Source organism: Rhinoderma darwinii, chromosome 3 (genome assembly GCF_050947455.1).
Source record: "Rhinoderma darwinii isolate aRhiDar2 chromosome 3, aRhiDar2.hap1, whole genome shotgun sequence".
NCBI lineage: Eukaryota > Metazoa > Chordata > Amphibia > Anura > Rhinodermatidae > Rhinoderma > Rhinoderma darwinii.
Window position 1 is genome coordinate 124440122 of NC_134689.1, and position 13481 is coordinate 124453602.

General features: G+C 42.8%; 1 pseudogene; it reads left to right on the plus strand.

Annotated features, from left to right (window-relative positions):
- Positions 1–13481, plus strand: part of LOC142750384 (uncharacterized) — a 122880-nt pseudogene that overhangs the window by 52737 nt on the left and 56662 nt on the right.

Below are 13481 nucleotides of genomic sequence, written 5' to 3' on the forward strand. Positions count from 1 at the left end.
GGAATATAGTGTTACTGTCCAAAGAATATTATATTCAGGAGGCTCATCGTCAGTTAGATGACAATTCGGTCTATGAAATCCTCAAACAGGAACCAACTTCATTATACCTAAGGTTATTGAGATCATTATTGAGAAAGGGGGTTGAGGGTGGTTTCTTTTCTGAAAAATTCGGAGAGAAATTAATTATACCATTTCCCAATAGACCATACTGGTATTTCATCCCAAAGGTACATAAATCAATGGAATTCCCCCCGGGCCGCCCCATTATAGCGGGAATTGGATCAGTTACTGAGCCACTTTCACGCTATTTGGATTGGGTTATGCGCCCATTATTAAAGAATATTCCTTCCTATTTACAGGATACACAAGATTTCTTGTCAATAATTATGGACTTTGGTTGGCAAAAAGGATTCAAATTGGCTAGTATTGACGTCGAAAGCCTATACACCCGTATCCCTCAGGATGCCGGTGTACAGGCCGTTAGACGTCAATTGCAGTATACTAAAAGTGATCATGCGTTTATTGACTTCATATGTGAGGCATTACAGTATGTGTTGAGTCACAATTCCTTTCAATTTGATGACATCTGGTATCGACAAAAGTCGGGAACGGCGATGGGTACTCCCGTAGCTCCGACTTTTGCGAATTTATTTTTAGCGGACTTTGAAGAACAAATGATATACAATCTCTCTAATCCCTACGCCAAATACCTTCAGTTATACCTACGTTATATAGACGACATTTTTGTAGTGTGGTCTGGTACCCAGCAAGAGTTTCTAGATTTTGTAAAATACCTGAATGCAAATTCGTCAAATATGAGTTTTACACATAAATTTGGTAATCAAGAAATTGAGTTTTTGGATGTGTATGTAACAATAGAGGAGGGAGCAATTCAGACTAAAGGTTATCGAAAACCAACAGCCACTAATACATTGTTGCGGTATGATAGTTATCACCCTAGACATATAACTAAATCTTTACCTTATGCTCAATTTTTACGTCTAAGACGAATCAATAGTAGTGACTTGACATTTTATAAACAGGCAGATGAGATGAGTCAAAAGTTGGAAGCAAGAGGTTATCCGGCACAATTGATAAAAGATGCTTTAAATAGAGCTAGTGAAATTAAACAAACATCGTTATTCCATCATAAAAAACATAGTCGAAAAACTCCTATTAAAAAAGATCAGAGATTTGTTCTATCCTTCGGTTATAGCCCAATGAGTGATGTTATCCAAACTAGTATTCGAAACAATTGGCACCTAATTGAGAATGATCCATTACTTATGGAAGTCGCAATTAGGAAACCAATTGTATCCTTTCGCAGATGTAAAAATTTAAAAGATATTTTAGTCAGGGGACGTTTTTCCCAAAAAGAGAAGTGCAAAGAGAATTGGTTGACAGCTAATAGTCCAAAGGGTAACCACAGATGTGGTCAATGCAATTATTGCAATTCCATAATACGTACAAGGAACCTGAATTTAGGGGGCATTACGTTTGAAATCAATGGATTAATAACCTGTAGGACTCAATATGTTGTTTATGCAGTAATTTGCGATTGTGGTAGATTTTATATAGGAAAAACTATACGACCTATGTATGTAAGATTTCGTGAACATATAAGATCACTAAGTACATGTGAGGGATGCCCTAGGTTGATACAACATATGCAGGAGAAACATGAAAATAACGCTCGATGTATGCGATTTGTGGGTATTGTTCACATTCAGCCATTGGTGTTAGGAGGAGACAGACACAAATCCTTGCTGCAGAGAGAGGCAGAGATTATTTCTCTGACAGGTGCACTAGGACCGCTCGGTCTCAATGATCGGAATGATCTGAGTTCGTTTTTAACATGAACCTTATTTGTTTTTATAGAATTTTGTATTGTAATTTTGATATTCTAAGATTAGAATGTACCAGCTGTATGAACCATCAAAGTATACTGTGCATTTCCCTGTCTTTTTTAATTTTTTGTTATGTAACAATGTGTACTAATTTGTGTATAAAAAGGCAGGTGAAGGAAGTGACGCTAGGGCCTTGAGAAAGCGTGTACCAGCACGTGAAACGGCCGTAGGCATTTCCACATCCTGACCTAGATCCTCTTTTGTAATAAAGAACGTATTTTTTGCCAGTTTCGGTGAGTGCCTCGATCATTCCTCTACATATATATCCAGCTTTTTGTGCTATTCTTTCGAAGAGCAACTCCGTGGCAATTTACCTGCAATCATCCAACAGTAAGCAAGCCATATTTCAACTCCTATTCCGACTGTGCGGTTTTGGTAGTGCCAGCCTCTTTCCTTCTTCCCATTGAATGTTTGAAATTGTGGTGGATTAAAGTCCAGATTAATGGATTTTTACTGTATTGTCTTCTTTTTAATTTACTCTCATGCTCTCTAATACAAAAAATTATGATATAGAAAATATATACCTTAAATGAAGGCACGACTAGATATTATCAGTCAGTGCTATTCTTGTATCACTCTCCTCATCATGGTAACTGGAGTAAGACCCATTATTGCACAGAAGCACTTGTGTGAGCACTGAGCTGCTTCGTTTCTGTTCGGCTTTTTCCAGAAATTGATGTAGCGGTGTACGGACTGAATAGAAAGTCTATGAGCCCGTACACCGGCTTTCCGGAAAAAGCCGAACAGAAACTAAGCGGCTCAGCGCTCACACGAGCTCTTCTGATGCTTCGTTTTAGCGAATGGTGGGGGTCTCAGTGCTCGGACCACCACCAATCAAAACTTCTGACATGTCACTACGACATGTCAGAAGTTTGTTGAACGTTACCCTTTAAATATCTCTAGAAAACAGTTTTCTACAAATGCTTTCCCTGTATTTTCCGGTCCTGGGAATTTTTAGAGATGATTCTTATGACATAGAATTATTTTACATGTATTATATTATAATTCAGCAGATATGAAATGTTGGCCTTTTTATTTAATCAGGAAGCAGTTTACAAATTCTGATAAGATTTTCCATCCTGTAGGCTGGAATTATTTGTCTAACAGCGAGATAATCTTTCTTACTATATGTGTATTGAAGGGCATGAACACAACCTTGCACAAGCATACCACCAAGCATATGCTGAAAGTCTTTGCAAAGATTTTGTGGCCTCACAAGGGTTAAACAAGCTGTTCACGTTTTTGGATATAGTTGCTTGTGGATATCTGACAAATGAACAATCAGGCAACTCCAGTGTTGAGTATTTTAATGTGGCATCTTCAAGCTATATCTTGCACTGATTTTCTTATGCTCTATATGTTTTATATTTACATGAAAGTTATGTCATGGGTAAGCTTAGCATGTGTCAGTAGAAGACAACTTTGAAATGTTGCAGATTTTCTGAAAATCCGCAGAAAGACACAAGGTAATCTGCAGCGGCAACTCCATATGTGCATATTTTGTGCAGATTTCTCTGCGGAAAAACAAACATGTATCTGCAAAAAAAACGCCACTGTACTCACCTACACTGATGCTCTCATGGCAACATTTCCCATGGTCTTTGTACACCTATCCTCTAGTGATGACGCGTCCTGTGATTGGCTGCATCGGTTACATGTCGATGCGACACATAATCGCTGGATGCCAGGTGTACATGAACCGAGAGAGGCGTTACCATGGGAGCTCCAGAGGAGTGTATTGTTTTTGTATAGTTGTTTCTGATACTCCCTAATACATAAAATTGTACAGATTTATTGTTATACTAAGAAAATTTGGGTGGAGTTGTCATGATCTAGGGGTATGTGGAGCCACTAGGCTGCTCCGCTGAAGCGGAGAGGCAGCTGGCCAAGCCACAGTCTATTCAAAGTCTATATAAAAGTTCGTAGCACAAGGGTACCTGAAATAGACCAGACAGTGGAAGAGGCTCTGACACGAATGGGGCTAGATTTGACGGGTTGCGCGAGACATGGCGGATGATACCAGGAATGGCAGATGACTCCAGACGTGGCGTATAACAGCAGGTGTGGCAGGTTGAGCCAGACGTGGTGATTGATACCAAGGAGTGGCAGATGACACCAGACGTGGCGTATAATAGCAGGCGTGGCATGACTCGACTCCAACACTAGACAAGCTCAGGAACAAAAGATAGCACATGAGGAGGAACTTTTCGTCTTTTATCGGCATGTTTTTTGATGCGGTCCACTACTTGGAAAATCACAGACTTAGTTTGCTGCCAGATGTGAATAAAAGACCCAAAAGAAGAATTAGCTGCCAGTACTTGAGTCATGGCTGACACAGGAAGAGGAACTCGAACAACGACCATCTGGCTTTGCGTGGATTTAACCATTGAGCCGACTGTAGGTACGTGAAGTTCTTGTGGTCTGTATAGATGATAATAGGATGGATAGCACCCTCCAGCAAATGTCTCCACTCCTCTAAGGCCAACTTGATGGATAGCAATTCCCGATAGTTGCGTTCTGCTGGGGAGAATAATTTTGAGAAGAAGCCACAAGCCACCATCTTGCCTTTAGAGTTCTTTTGGCATAGTAGTGTTCCAAAACCTACGGAAGAGGCGTCCACCTCCAGAAAGAACTGCCGAGAAGCATCAGGGTGATGGAGAACAGATGCTGAGGTGAAAGCGCTCTTGAGATCAGTAAACGCAGATTCTACCTCCGGAGGCCAAACCTTGGCGTTCACCCCCTTCTTGGTGAGGGCAGAGATTGGAGCCGTCAGAGATAAGAAGTTCGGAATGAATTGCCGATAGATGTTTGTAAATCTCAGAAATCGTTGTATGGACCGAAGACCCTGCGGTCGTGGCCATTCTAATTAGAATTACCTTAAACTATAAGGGTATGCTCACACGATTAACAAAATACGTCTGAAAATACGGAGCTGTTTTCAAGGAAAAACAGCTCCTGATTTTCAGACGTTTTTTGAGCAACTCGCGTTTTTCGCTGCGTCTTCGCAGCATTTTTTACGGCCATTTTTTGAGCTGTTTTCAATAGAGTCTATGAGAAAACGGTTCCAAAAATGTCCCAAGAAGTGTCCTGCACTTCTTTTGACGAGCCGTCATTTTACGCGCTGTATTTTGACAGCGACGCATAAAATGACAGCTCGTCTGCACAGAACATCGTAAGACCCATTGCAAGCAATGGGCAGATGTTTGCCGACGTATTGGAGCCGTCTTTTCAGGCGTAATTCGAGGCGTAAAACGCCTCCATTACGTCTGAAAAGAGGTCATGTGCACATACCCTAACTCGTCTCACTGGATGAAACAGAAAAAACATTTCTGTACATTTGTATAATTTTTTCCTCGTTTTGAATCTTCAGTGATCCAGTATGTGGGAGCAGCTTTCATCTGTGATGATTCACTTTTTAGCTGTCCATAAAATATTGATGCACCATTTGTGGAATTTCTCAAGGATCTAAATAGGTACTATTTTCTGCATGTAGGCATTAGTGGCAAAAGGAAGTCTCAAATGATCTTTAAATACACTATACTTATTGGTATTCATTGTGCTCTGCTTTATATCAGTACCAGTGATATTCACTCAATGTCCTCTGTTTTGCATCCAGGTGTTGCCATGCTAGTTGGTAAAAGTATGGATTATACTTTTCACAGTACAGTGTGTCATAAAAGAAAAAAATGTCATCACTTTCTACTCAAGCACTTTCATCAAATGGACCTTTCTCGGCAGGTATATGGAGAAGTTCCATGGCACCTGACGATAACTGGCAAGCTACATGATATGTACAGGTTTCTATTAAATCAAAGGTAAATATTCCATCAATGCCCAAGATCTAAGTGTCAGACTACTGTCATTGATAGAGAACTGCTGATAACATTGCAATCATGTAGTGATAAGCCAACACAATGTAACAAACTTTTTCTGGATTACCTTTTCTATTTCATATTGCTATAGTGGTTGGGTCACTTTTGCCCAGATATGTCTCATATGTTTGCCGTTGTCATATCTCAGGACACTAGACTTGATCTGTAGAAACATGAAGCATGGATGTCATATGAAAATGGATCTTATTCGCTACTGGCAGATGCTGTTATATTCAGGAAAGGATCCAGCAGTGGAATGTCAAACATTATTACACAATATAACAGGTAGCTCCTTATGTAACTATTAATAACATCCTATTTTATAGACATGTGACATCACCAGCACATGGCATCATATTATAGGGAGAGATAAGGTAATGCACTAATGGTTGGAAGGGTTGTGTATTGAGCGACACTAAAGATAAATTGTTACACTAGGAATGATAAAGAAGACCATATCAGCAGCATCTTCATAAGTCCAAGTAATAATTGTAAGGCGTATTTAAATTGGTTTCCACTCTGTATAATAAATGTTCTTGTATTGTTTATATACAATTTTATTTTGAATATAAAAACTGTAGCAGTTGTAATTTATGATCTGGAAAAAGTACAGTAGAGGCTGTGCAGCTACATTAAGATGATGTTCAGTAGAATATCTTGCCTATTTATTATCATCCCCCAAAAGTGAGAAGGGAGCCCAGCCTGGAGATGGGGGGGGGGGGGACGGGGGGGGACGGGACGACAGACATCTCCAAAGTAAAAATATTTAGATCTGCTCCCATTTGTGGTGAATAATGTCAAACCGTAGAACCAGTGGCGTAACTACCACTATAGCAGCCGTAGCGGCTGCTACGGAGCCCGCTGCATGAGGGGGCTCGTGTCGCCCGCCGGCACGGACCCCCACTCTGGCCGGAGGCTCCGCTAGCTGCCGCTGTGGCTGCTACAGCGCGACGCCACTGAACACTATGGCAGAGCAGGGAGGTATCTCCCAGCTCTGCCATTAAACAAAAGACATGTATCCACTATCCACAGGATAGGGGATACATGTGTAATCGCTGGCAGCGATAGGGAGAACGGGAGACTGAAAGTCCCCTGAAGTTCTCCATCACAAACCTCGGACTTCCGGGGTCTGTGTCGGCAGCTCCGTAGAAATGAATGGAGCGCCGGTCACGCTTGTGCGCATGCGTGACCAGCGCTCCTTTCATTTTTATTGAGCTGCGCAGACGCCGGAAGTCAGAGGTTAGTCATGGAGAACTTGGGGGGACTTTCGGTCCCCCGTTCTCCCTATCGCTGCCAGCGATCACACATGTATCCCCTATCCTGTGGATAGGGGATACATGTCTTTTGTCTTTTCACACTGTAGGTCGCATTTTTTTGGGGGGTTGGGGCTGTATGGCGTTCCCTACAGGGGGGGGGGGCTGTATGGCATTCCCTACAGGGGGGGCTGTATAGCATTCCTTACAGGGGGGGACTGTATGGCGTTCCCTACAGGGGGAGGCTGTATGGCATTCCCCACAGGGGGGGGGGCTGTAAGGCATTCCCTACAGGGGGGGTTGTATGGCGTTCCCTACAGGGGGGCTGTATGGTGTTGCCTACAGGGGGGGCTGTATGGCGTTCCCTACAGGGGGGGGGGCTGTACGGCGTTCCCTACAGACCCCCCTGTAGGGAACGCCATACAGGCCCCCTGTAGATAACGCCATACAGCCCCCCTGTAGATAGCGCCATACAGCCCCCTCTGTAGATGGCGCCATACAGCCCCCCTGTAGATAACGCCATACAGCCCCTTTCAGGGGGGACTGTATGGCGCTATCTACAGAGGGGGCTGTATGGCGTTATCTACAGGGGGGACTGTATGGCGCTATCTACAGGGGGGGCTGTATTGCGTTATCTACAGAGGGGGCTGTATGGCGTTATCTACAGGGGGGGCTGTAAAAAAGGCACTATCTACAAGGGGGGGGGGTTGTGTGACACCCAGGGGAGGGGGGGCCCCAGTCAAAAGTTTGCTACGGGGCCAAGTCTTTCCTAGTTACGCCCCTGCATAGAACTATTCTTTCCATTCAGTGTAAATGTAGTTTTCAGAGATATTTTAGATCTCTACCAGTTATGTGTGGTATGGATTGCAAAAATTACATTATTATCTGTAATGTCTATGGACGCGGACTGTCGTCCTGTCGTACCCTCTGACGACCGCTGCCATGCACGAGTGAGTTCCCGGCAGCATCTCCCTCCTGAGAGACGCCGGCACTCATTTCCTGGTCCGGACACTGTCTCCCGCAGGGCGGGCGTGCCCACGCGTGCACAGCCTTAAAGGGCTAGTGCGCGCACAGTTGCAGAATATCTGCAATTAGCCCAGAATGCTGCTGAACTATAAAAGGGGCTCTGCCCTCTTAATCATTGCCTGAGCGTTGTTGTGTTACCTAAAGTTTGTCATTGCAAATGGTCTCCTACTGTTTTCCGGTTCCCAGTGTTACCCGTTCCTGCTGCCTCTACCCTGTATCCTGTGCTACCGTGCCTTTGTGCCATCAAGAGTTGGAGTTGTGTTGTGTCTTCCGCTGCATCTATTGTGTCACACCCCGCCGGGTGTCTGCTACTGTCGGAGCCTCATCTTAGCCTGAATCCACCGCTACTGTCTACATTGTCTCAGGTACCCTTTCTGGACCATAGACATTGCATTGTACCTCTTTGGCCAGCTGCTATCCCACTACGCGGTATGGCCCAGCAGGTCCACACACCGCGCCGTGACATTATCCTTTTATCTCCAATGCATGCTCCATTGGATGCCATATATTGGACCATATTTTGAAGTGCTTCTAGGGGGATAAAGCAGTCCAATATTTTGCAAGCCTTATAGACTGTAGATAGCAAAAATATGGTGCCTAGCAGAGTTCTACTTACGCTGGCTATAGAGGTACAGTTAAAACAGCTGTTAGAAATTGTATATAATACAGTATTTTTATTGTTCGCACAGGATTGTTTTGTCTCATGAATTAAACAATGTGTTGTAGTAGTGGAAAAGGCTTTGTACAAGTCATAGTCACACAATCCGGACAACCCTATCTCTAATGGAGATCACCTATTATCGCCGGGAGGAAGCTGGGAGTGAGTGGGGGTCCCGCCCCTATGACGTTCATATAGGAATATGGACAGGATGTGTGCTAATAGAACACAAAAATAAAAAAATAAATAAAAAAGATGCTGAAATTTTTCTATGAATACATGATATTTTAGTGTGATAGAATTAACTATTGTTATGACAAGATCTTATTATTGGTCTTATTGTGTTATGTGCCATTGGTTCTTACAGAGAATGCTGCTGAACTTACTAATCTGCGCAGAGTGATATTATTTGCTGCACAGTGCCTCAAAGACATTGGTAAGACCAAAGAAGCAGGCTCAATTCTCTCATCTATTGAACACCATCTGGTGAGTACTGACTCAAAAGTCAAAGAACAACATTATATGTAAATGTGGTAGTAAGAAAATCACAGTCCCACAATAAAATGGAACTCCATCCCCCAGAGCATAGTACTACATGCAAAAAATTCTACTTGTAAATTATCAGGTATCTGTTACCCATCCCTTCTCATCACCCAATGATGGAGTTGGAAGGCATTACTCTCAGTGGCGGATTAAGTAGACCATAGGCACTGGACTGTTACCCAAACTTGGGACCCCCTTCTCCACTGCCGCCCTGCCGAGCCGTAAGTATTGTTAACACTAACTGTCAGGATTCTGTTGTTGTACTGCAAAATTACCACTAGTGGCCGCTGTTTTACACTTTGAAGAATTGTGCTGCACTTTTACTCCTTACCACTGGAGGCTGCTGTTTTGCCCTTAAACCTGCCCTTAACCAAGATGGCAAATGTTGCATCGTGTGGAACCATCTTGTTTCCTGTTTGGGCCTACTTCAGACCACATGGAATACCAAACAGTGCTTGAGTATTGTGACTTGTTCCAGTCTCCTGCTCGTGAGAACTGTCTTTGCCAGACTGTTCCTACTTCCTTGCTATTTACTACTACTCGTGTTCAACCCTCCAAGCACTGTTCCTGGGGACGTCTCACCGGGTTCTGCACTGTGCTCCGCTCGCTACTTCTGACCATAGGATTCCAGCAGTGTTCGCCAGTATCGTAACAGGATACTCAAGCCATTTCCATGGAATCCACCAGAGAAGCAAGTTTGGAGGTTCGTGTGAACAATATGAACTGTTTGCTTACTAACATCTTTGCTGACATGCAAACTTTAAAGACTAAATATTTGGCGTTTGAAAATCAAACAACCCATGATGTTCAAGTTTATGGACAAAGCTACACAGGGTTTACAAGGCATGGTGGCTCAGCAAGCAGAGCTGATCCGGGAACTTCAGAATCGAGTTGTGACCCCAGCCTCTTCATCTACCCTGCCGTTTCCACCATTCAGGTTTTGTGGGGATCGTGACAAATACCGGGGATTTATGAACCAATGCAAGTTATATTTTGGTGCACATGCTGCTCACTTCCCTACTGATAATTCAAAGGTGCTGTGTATTATTATGCTTCTGACACATAAGGCTGTAGCCTGGGCAAGCCCTCTTATTGAAACCAAAGATGCTCGGCTTGATGACTTGGACGCCTTCCTAGCAGCCATGAGCCAAGTATTTGATGATCCTAACCGGTGTACTACAGCAGAAGCAGCGTTGATGGCTCTACGTCAGGGCAGACGCTCTGTTGCCGAATATGCCACAGATTTCAGACAGTGGGTGATGGATACTGAGTGGAATAATGCTGCAAAATTAACATTCTTTAAAAAAGGACTATCTAGTGCACTTAAGGACGAGTTAGCACGGGCTGAAGCTCCCACAGAGTTTGATGATTTTGTACACCATTGTATTCGAATAGACACTCGGCTGTCAGAGCGTCGACAAGAAAAATGGGGTTCTACCTGGTCCCGTAATAATAACTATTACTCGTCTGCTCCCGCTCCCACTCCTAGAGACTCTGAAACAAAGAATTACCAATAACACCAAGCTGAACCTATGCAAATTGACAGTATACAAAAGCGTGAAAGTGCCGACACAAGAGAACGAAGGTTTCGAGAAAATCAATGCTTCTATTGTGGTAAAACTGATCACTTCCTTATCAATTGTCCATGTCGTCAACGCAAGATGGTGGCGGTAGTAGCAGATCATGACTTCTCTGATGTAGAATCTGTTTCTTCTGAACAAGTGCCACCAGTGCATGCACTCATTCATTCAGTCTCCTGCACAGCACCCAATATTAAAAAAGAACACAAAGACACTCATTGCTTTATTCCCATCAAGTTTAGAATTGATTCTCAATGGATATCCGCCTCTGCCATGGTGGACTCTGGAGCAAATGGGAACTTTATGGACATTTCTTTTGCTAATAAACATGGTGTAAAATTTCAAGAGAGACTGTCACCCATTCTTATGGAAACTGTAGACGGATCCCCTCTGAACTCAGGTCCAGTTGATCAAGAAACTGAACCATTGGAGATAATTATGAGACCTAATCACCATGAGGTTCTATCTTTCCTATTAATTTCATCCTCACATTTTCCAATTATTTTTGGACTACCATGGCTGCAGGCTCAGAACCCTACAATTGACTGGGAAACCAAAGAAGTGTCTTTTCCATCGGAGGTCCCCTCCTCAGAGTATTTACCAGAACAATCTCACAAAAAGATTGAAGGGGAGCTTGAAGTATCTCCTAAATTACCTCCTCTATATGACGAATTTACTGATATATGTGACAAAGAGAATGCTAATAAACTTCCTCCACATCGACCTTACGATTGTCCGATTGAACTGTTGCCTGGAGCAGCTGTACCTTTTGGATGCATCTACCCATTAGCAGAGCCGGAACTGAAGGCTCTTAAAGAATACATAGATTAAAATTTAGCTAAAGGTTTTATTCGTCCATCTTCATCGCCAGCAGGTGCACCTATATTTGTTGTTAAAAAGAAAGACGGCTCTTTGAGACCTTGCGTTGACTATAGAGAATTAAACAAAGTCACAATTAAAAACCGTTACCCTCTGCCATTGATTCCGGAGTTGCTGGATAGAGTTCGTCAAGCTAAAATATTCACCAAATTGGATCTTCGAGGTGCATATAATTTGGTTCGCATTAGACCAGGTGATGAATGGAAAACAGCGTTTAGATCACGTTATGGACATTATGAATATCTAGCCATGTCTTTTGGACTTTGCAATGCTCCTGCAACCTTTCAGCATTTTATTAACGATATCTTCAAGGACTTGTTAGATCAGTTCGTAGTCATCTATCTGGATGACATATTAATCTTTTCTAATTCTGCAGAAGAACATCAGAATCATGTGAGAATGGTGTTGGAGCGTCTGAAAGCATATCAACTCTATATCAAGTTGGAGAAATGTGAATTCCATCAAACGGAAATACAGTTCTTGGGTTATATCATTTCTCCCCTAGGGTTACACATGGATTCTAGCAAGATTCAAGCAATTAGAGACTGGCCAACGTTTTATCAAGAATTTTTTGGGCATTATTACACCAATTACCCAATTAACAAAGAAAGGGATACCTTTTGTGTGGTCTCCTCAGACACAAGATGCTTTTTTCAATCTGAAAACAAAATTCACAACAGCCCCTATACTGGTTCATCCTAACCCTGAAAAAGTGTTTATTGTTGAAGTGGATGCTTCAGACTGTGCAATAGGGGCTATTCTATCACAGAGAACTAGAGAGAAAGATTTGCTGCACCCTTGTGCTTACTTTTCTCGAACTTTTACTTCTGCTGAAAAGAATTATGACGTGGGGAACAAGGAACTCCTAGCCATCATTGCTGCTTTCAAAGAATGGAGACATCATTTAGAAGGCACAGCTCAACAAATAGTGGTTCTAACTGATCATCGTAACCTTGAATTTGTTAGATCTGCCAAATGTTTGTCTCCCCGCCAAGCCCGGTGGAGTCTGTTTCTAAATCGTTACAACTTTGTGATCTCTTACAGGCCTGGTTCCCGAAATGGTAAGGCCGATGCCTTATCTAGGTTGTTCTCCAATGACTCCTCCTCGACAGTACCACCAACAACTATTCTTTCCGAGTCCGATTTCCTGGGGGTGATACATAGCAAGGACTTGCTTGATGAGATAAAGGAAGCCTATGAGACCGACCCAATTCTTTTGCACCCACCAGATGAAGTGTCCCTAACTTTCAAAAATCAAGTATGGACTAACAAGCACTGCATTTACGTTCCAGAAACTGTAAGATTAAACGTGCTAAAATTAATGCATGACTCTAAACTAGCAGGTCACAAGGGGATTCAGAAAACACAAGAATTTCTTTCCCGCTTCTTTTGGTGGCCCAATTATCAAAAAGATGTGAAGAAATATGTTTCTTCTTGCAACACCTGTGCCATGTACAAAACTCCTCGTACCTCACCCATGGGATTATTGCAGCCTCTGTCAATTCCATCTCGTCCTTGGGGATCTATCTCTATGGACTATATTTTCGACTTACCAGTCTCCAAAGGGAAGAATTCCATCTTAGTAGTGGTTGATCGGCTCACTAAAGCAGCCCATTTTATTCCTTGCCCTGGACTACCTTCTGCTAAAGAGACTGCTGATCTTATAATTCAGAATGTGTTTCGTCTTCATGGAATACCAGATGAAGTGGTTTCGGATTGCGGAGTACAATTCACATCAAGATTCTGTTTTGAGTTTTTGCACA